The following is an 8313-nucleotide window of genomic DNA, read 5'->3' on the forward strand; positions in this document are numbered from 1 at the left end:
TAATTGCTTTGCTAGTACATATCTTGGGAGTGCCAGCTACCAGTGATCCTACAACCACAAATATTCAGGTTATCACATCGTAGTTGCAAGAAGACAAGTATTTCAGGAAAATTGATAGAGATCGGATTGGAAAACTCAAGCTTGAAGGTATCTTAGTAATAGAGCGGGTAGGCAATGCAGTATTAAGGCTTGAGATAGAAAATGACAATATCATAGCAAACAGGAAAACTTTGTCCCCAGAAAAGGCCAAATGTGAAGAATGCAACTCTCTCTTACAAATGATCATCCAAATGAAGGCTAAGGTAGCAGTTGAAGTCAAAAATTTTCCAAAGGGAGACGAGCCTTTATTTGAATGGCAACAAAGCTTGCAATTCAAAGCAAATATGATTTCTTTTGTAGAAGAGGGACTAAAGGAGACAAAGAGCAAGGTTAAAGAGGAACAAGACAAGAACTATGAGTTGCTAAAGGGCCTAAACACTAACTCCCAAATGAGTGGACAAAGAAAAGGAGCAGTGGGAGTTGCTATTATGCAAAAGGCTTTCTCTGACTACTTGGATAAGTTAATAGATAAATCCTCCAGTCATCAAAACAAAGTTTCTAATCTTAAACAACTTAATGGATGCATACATGTGGCAAAATAAGAGATACAAGAATAGTTGGATGCAATCAAATAATTGGCAAGAGAACACTCCAAGTGGCCAATTAGATAGACTAATGTCCATGTTGTTAGACATGAAGAGCTCATTTTGATTATCATTGCTGCAAAAGCCTATAAAGTGAAATTGGAGAAGAAAAAGAAGGGGAAATGATATTGTTCCTGCTCTCTTGTATTTTGGCTATGTATTTGTAACTGATAATTGGCTTCTTGCCATTTCTCAATTTTGAGAATGAAGATGAATCGACTCGTCCTTCTGTAATGGTTCATCTCAAAATCCTATATGTACTCATTTGAAAATTAATGAAATGGTTGGCTAATTTTTGGTGTGAAATACTTCATGTTGTAGAAACAAGTTGAATGTGTTTTATATCAATTATTTACTGTTCCATTGTTAATGATAGTTTAAGTTATCTCTTTTAGTTGAATTGAGTTATGGAATAAATAGAGTTTTGTTCCCTTGTTCAATGCAGTAAAATGAAGATAATAATAGTGTCGTTGAAGGTTAAAAGAGATTCTGTTCCACATTATTCCTTAAGTTAGTCCCTTGCATGTTAGGATTAGAAACATTCTGTTAAGTAGCTAATTCATGGATAGATTTCATTATTGTATCATCAAAATTTGTGGGTTCATAAGATGTATGAGTTCATGAATTTGATTAGTATTAAGACCTAAATCCTTGCTTGAGTTAGTTCCTATTTAGGTCAAACTTGGTTTACCTCTCCTGTTCTCTAGGCAAGAAAAACCCCCTATTAGAATTAGGAACAAAAAAATTCGTTGCAAATCATAACCACAAGGGAGCTGTACCTATAAAATTCAGAGGGAAATTAGTCTTTTAACTATGATTTCCCAACGGTTGTAATCAATTATTGTTCAAAAATATTGGGCATTCGAAGAGTTAATTAAAGTGAACAATCTATTTACCAACACAATAGTAGTCTCAAAAATACCTTGTGGACTACCATTGATCAATATAGATAGCCTTGGTGTAGAAATACTACATATCCAATTACACTAAATAGGAGCAAACCCAAACCGATTAAGAACTTGAAGAAGGAAGACTTTGTCAACATTTTCGCACGCTTTCTTGATGTCCACTTTGATCATAATTCCCATCTCTCTAGCCAATTTTAGAGAGTGAATTTATTCATGCACCACAATAATCCCTTCATAGATAGATATACCTAGAGCAAACCCACTTTGCTCCCACAAAATAATAGTTGGCAGAACTTTTTTCAATCTATTTGCAATCACCTTGGCTATGACTTTATATGTTGTATTTTAGAGGGAAATTGGTTTGAAATCCTCAAACGAATCCTTGGCACCTTTTTTTGGAATCAAAGTTAAGAAGGTGTTATTAAAGTATTTGAAAATAAAGCCTCCTCTTCAAGATTCTTCCATTACCTCCAAAAGGTGCTTTCCAATCACATTTGAGGTTTTTTGGAAAAAAAGTATCGAGAACCCATTTGGCCCTAGGGATTTATCACTTCCCATATTAAAAACAATATTTTTAACTTCCTCCTCCCAAATAGGTTTCATCAACATAGAATTTTGTTCCTCACTTATTTTCTTGGGGATTCCATCCAACAAATCCACCGTTTCATTATGCTCCTGAGTTTTTTTAGCAAATATCTCTAAGAAGAAACTTATAGCTTCCTTATTAATATCATATTTGTCCTCTAGAAATCTACCTTGTCTTTCCTTGATAGTAAAAATCTTATTGATTGTTCTTCTGCCTTTAACTAATCTATGAAAAAACTTCCTATTTTTGTCACCTTCTCTAAGCCAGAGCTCTCAAGATTTTTGTCGCCAAAATGATTCCTCTCTATGTAGAACCTCATTGTACTTATTTATCAAGATCACCTCTTGATTATAAAGAGATTCATCTATTCCCCCCTTCATCACTATGTCATTAACCTCTGCCAACTCATTTTCCAATTTCACCTTTTCATCAAAAATATATTTGAAAACTTTCTATTCCAAATTTTTAATTAATCCTTCAAAAATTGAAGTTTCTTGAAGAAAATGAAGGCTAAGTCCCCTAATATTTTTGGAGCCTTATTCCACTAGTTTTTAATTAAATCTACAAATCCCTCTTCTCTTAGCCACAGTTTTTCAAACCTGAAGGAAGCCCTCTTCGGAGAAGAGTCATTCCAACCTCGAAGACATATAAGAAAATGATATAAACCACTTAAAGGAATTACCCCTTCTTTGCATAACCATATCTCTCCTTTCTACTATATTTGTAAAACCTTTACGGTGGTTTGTCCATGTGAATTTCCCATTATTTAAATCCACATCCTATAGACCATTTGCAGATACAAATTTTGCAAATTCCAAGTGACCTTGGCTGAGGCATCCTTTACCTCCTAATTTTTTAGCCAGTGATAAGATAGCATTGAAGTCACCACCTAAAATAAACAAACTTTTCTTCACATTATTATATTTATCAGTTAGAGTTTCCCATACCTAAGATTTTAAAGTTTGATTGTAAGGTCCATACACATTGAAAGAAGAGAATTCTAGCTTGAGCTGAAAGGAAAGTACTTTAATCAGTCGTCAATTTGTGTTTGAATCTATCAACTACACTCACATAGGCTTTCTTCCACAAGATACACAGGTGTCAAGAGGCACCCTCTACCTCAACAAATAAACTTCCCCACATCCTAAAATTTTTAGCAAAGAATTGAATGTTGTCCCCACTTAACTTTGTTTCTTGAAGAAAGATCAAGTCTGGTTGGGTTTGATCAAGACCTCATTTGATCAAACACCTTTTGTTAGAGGTATTTTAGCCTCTGACATTCCACAAAAGGGTCTTCATTTCTTTCAGGAAGAGCTATATCCTCTTCCTGATCTCAACAATTTTGACTAGTCTGCTGCATTACTAGCTAAGGCTAATTTAACTGTAGCCAATTTAGGGCCTCTCTTCTTCTTCTTCTCCTTACAATTTGGTTTCTAAATTTGGGAGAGTGTTTGAGAAATAGTTCTATTTTTCTCTATATCTACTTGATCCTCCATTCCATATCCATCTTGATCATGCTCCTCCTCATTAGAATAATAGTCTAACTCTAAAACTAAGCTATCTCTTCCACTATCTCAAGCTCCCCGTAAGGCCATTTCCAAAATTCTAATAGGTGAGATTTGTTTGTCTTTGAATCCATTTGCATATTCCTCCCTATTTCCTTTTGGGGTAGACACATTGTATGTTACTATATTTAGACCTAATTTGAAATTTGGTTTCTATCCTCTATCCTCTTGAATACCTTCTAGGCTGGGGAGGACTTGTTCCACTTCCTCCAAAGTATCTAGTACAATACAAGATGATTGGTTAAAATTTAAATTTGTAGCTGAAGAAAAGTCTTTCAATCCTCTAGTCATCCCAAGACTATAGGGAGTTTCCTTGACCACTTGAGTTGATCCCTGGGGATAAGCTATAGCCATTATCCAATCCTAATGTAGACTATTACTAGTTCTAATCACTTCATCCACTATTTTCTCATAATTGCATCGATTTGAAATCATTTCATCTTCAAAGGAGTTTCTCTTTGTTCCTCAATGCTTTTGACAATATCCACACAAAAGTTTCCCTCAATACCTTTACCTTTCTGAGTATGGTTACCTTTTGTAATTTCCACATCAACACAATCCACTTCTAATTTAAGCTTGAATTCCCCTTGAGATGTGCTCATTATTAAAAAATTTGGAACCATATAACAATCCTACATTCTTATTAGAATTCTTATATACTGAGAAAAATGATTCAAATCCACCATCTCCTAATACAAGTGATATGATCCAAAGAAGTCCCCTAGTTTCTTTAGGGTTTCCTCATACTTAAATTTCCATGGTAATTTTTTTAGGTTTATCCATACCATCACATCCTTAACCTCCTCTAAATCTGGGTTGAAATTAGGGCGCTAGTCATAGATGTACATACCTCTACCATCTATCATGTAAGGCCCTACCTTCAATATGTCTTCCTTTTCTAATTTTGAGGGGCATATGATTATAAAGAACTCATTTGTGAGCAATTTCAATGTCATATTCTATCCCCAATTTTGATCAATCCATGCCTAAATTTTTGTTATAGCCGACTATGCCCCCAACCATTTCATAAAGAAAGCTTGATTTCTTAATCTACTCATTGAATCCTCCCATTTATGGTTATTAATAAATAAAGTAGCACCCCTTTGAATCTCTTTAAAAGTTGACTCATTACCTACTTTCTCATCAGTGCGTTCCTCTCCTCTCTAGATGTGATCTTTACTTGCTCCTTTCTCCAAAAGTTTTGTTCAATATATTTGAATTTAAAGTTGTTAGATACTGGGTAGATGTAACGACTATGTGTCCCACCATTTTGGCCATGATTTTCTTCCCTTCCATACCCACCAAATCTTGTCTAACTTGGAGCTCTATCTTTAGGAGAATTTTTGCTCATCCATCCTGGTAATCTGTAGCTAGTATCAAAGGATCCCCATTTGGGCCTTTGAAAGAACCATGCAACTATTCCATTAGGTTTGTTCTAGGCCTCATTTTGATTGAAAGATTTATTAAGAAACCTTCTTTGAGATTCAAGAAAGGGGTTCCCCATAGCACTTGCAGATTGCTTGGGTTTATTCTTCTAGTTGTCTCACTGATCATTGTAGCCAAATCTACTTCCAAAACCCTGATCACTAGGGTCTCCATTTTTTGCTTTCCATCGTGTGTTCCTATTACCATAATTTTTAGCTTGTAGGCTCAACATGTATTTTACCTTTTATCTTTCAAAAAAATGTTAGTAAAATATTGTATTTTTGAGGAATTGAAGAACTTGCTTGCTTGTAAGTGAAAGTCACATTAGGTCAGCTAGTGGATTGCATCACATTTTCTATTTACTTATATTGATGATTGAATAGTTGGAAATTGGTTTCACTTTGAAAATATTTTAGATTTTAGAAGACACATCATTAATAATTTTTTCACTTTCATTTTGGTGATGTGATTGTTGTTACTTTTGGTTGTGCATCATGTATGAAAGGTCCACTCGTCAGATATGTAGGTTCATTTCATACTTAGAAATATGAAAAGAAACAATATAGAAAATGAAAATTTGAGCATGATATGAAATGATATAAAATGCCTATTTTTGTATATTCACATTTGTTTTTGTCAAAATAAATGAAACGATGACTCCTCTCTCACTTCTTTTCCCAACCCAATGAATAAATATGTGAGCATGTAATTTGCATTAGAGCTTGTCCCATAACCTATGCCTTATGTACATATTTTTCTTAAATTTTACTACAAGGAAGTTCTATGAAAATTTTTAATTGGGAAAAAGGGATTTGATAAAATCTTCTATTATTTTTGTGAAATGATAGGGGCTTAAAAATTCAAAATAAGCTTTGAAAAATAATATATAACTTTACTATTTTTCCTTTAAAAAGAGTTATTATAATTTTGTCTCTAATTTGTTCTAAAGAAATATAATAATATATTGTATGATAAAAATAAATAATATTATAAATGATATAATGATTAATGTTTAAGTAAAAATAGTTTTATACACTGGAGAAATACAAGATTTCCAAACTTATATCATTAATTAGGTGGGATCATGCTTTATAATGTCACAATGTGCAATTTGTTTTCCCTCTTGATGCCCCAAATTAATAGAGAATGTTTTAATTGTAGTAATTTGCAAGTGGCATTATTATATACATTTTTTTCCTTCTTAATGACACAAGTAATAATTGGTCTAGATATTGGCTAGATTGTTCTTGATTTTAAGACTCTTTATAGTATATTTACATTTACTTATTTTCTTACTTGCCATCATTTAATGATAGCTTTCTTTGTAACCTTTGAGAAAAATGGGTTAAATTTAAAATTAAAATTATTAGCAATATCACTATGGGGTATTAGTATTTTTTCCAAAAGAAAATGGAACATTGAGGTTGTGTGCCATCTTTAGTGCCCTACACAAGTTGACCATCAATAACAAATATCTGATGCCTTAAATTATAAATTATTTTGATCACTTGTCAGAGATAAGAGTATAAAACAAACTTGATTTGAAGTAGGGATGCTATCACGCGAGGATCACAGTTGGGGATGAAGAGAAGGTTGTTGGAATTAATTTTTTGTCAATGATGTCAAAATGTCTAAGGAGAAGTTACTATCAGAGTTTAGAAGGAAAAGGGAACACTATCAGAATGAAGAAGACACTATCAGAGATGAATAAGTAAGATTATCAGAGAAGCTTAAGGAATTTTGGAGTTGATCTAACCCTAAGATATATGGTCAATATTAAGTTTAGGGTTATCAAACAAACAATGATATAAGGGAGTAAGGAAGGAACACAAAAGAGAGAGAGGGGCAATAGTCAAAGAAAGGATAGTGAAAAATGACAACAAGCATTACAGAGAGAGAACAAAGGAACAAGATGATCTAACAAGCTTAACGAGAAGCACTAGATAGGTCAAGTTATCTTGTATAATACCTAATCAATTTTTACAATATTTGAAGAGTCTTTTGTAGGATTGTTAAGTTCATCAATGAAATTTTGTTAAAAAATCTCACGAGGTGAATGCCTAAAGAGGTAGGATTAAATATCCTAGTGGAGTAGTCCTAATAGGATAAGGATAAAATTAACACTATATCAGTCACTCCTAATAGAGTGAGTTTCTTACAAGGAAACAATAATGTATGCCTAATCGATAAACCTTTTTGATTGGAATGAAAATGTTGTGGGTTCTATCCCCACCGGAGTTTTTCCCTCTGACCAAGGGTTTTTTGTGATACAAGAAACAATCAACACAAGAAACTCACATGCTATAATTGTGGTAAATCAAAACATACAACTAATGTGTGTAGAAGCAGATTGTCAAATGTCTCACTGAAAGTATCCTTCAACAATTTTTGCTATAACTACCACAATCTTGGACACAGAGCAAGAAATTACATAATGAAAACATCAAGTACATCGATAAGAAGAAACTTTATGGGTCACTGCTATAACTGTAATGTATTTGGCCATAACGTCAAACAAGTATGGGTCAAGAAGGAAAAGAAAAGATTAACCAATAACAAATCATCAAATTCTAGTCACGAAAAAGTCTTCAAACTAAGATAGTAGAAGTACTGCTTAGGGACAACAAATAATGGTAAAACTCTATTACATCCCCAACAAGGTAATGAAGTGTAACAAATAAGAAGTACCACACTATTGGTAAAGAAAAGTTAAACTCTATTAACTTGAAACTTATGGAGAATACATACTGTTATGAATGCATTAATTGCATAATTAACCATTTGATTACTTTTTAGATTACAAGTACGTGCAAAGGATAATTCATTTGACACCTTACTTTCTAAAATTTACTATGTAAAAGTAAAATTATGAAGTGATTTACTGTGTGCATTATTGAGAAAAAGTGAATAGAGTTCTTCGTGCCCTAAAAGTTATAGTAGGAAAAATACTTTTTTTTTGCATATATTTTGTAAAGATTTTTTCTTGAAAAAAATGAAAACTATGGACAAGAATCATCTTCTTGTAAGAATTAACAAAATACTAGAGCTGCAAGTTGAAGTCTATCTAGTAGGATTGAGCTTACCTGATAATAACGAAGCCCTATCATCACTACCACCAAGGGTAATACTAATCGATGACATTATTG

The sequence above is a fragment of the Cupressus sempervirens genome, chromosome 4, assembly GCF_028749045.1.
Source record: "Cupressus sempervirens isolate cs-2001-9-10 chromosome 4, ASM2874904v1, whole genome shotgun sequence".
Taxonomy (NCBI): domain Eukaryota; kingdom Viridiplantae; phylum Streptophyta; class Pinopsida; order Cupressales; family Cupressaceae; genus Cupressus; species Cupressus sempervirens.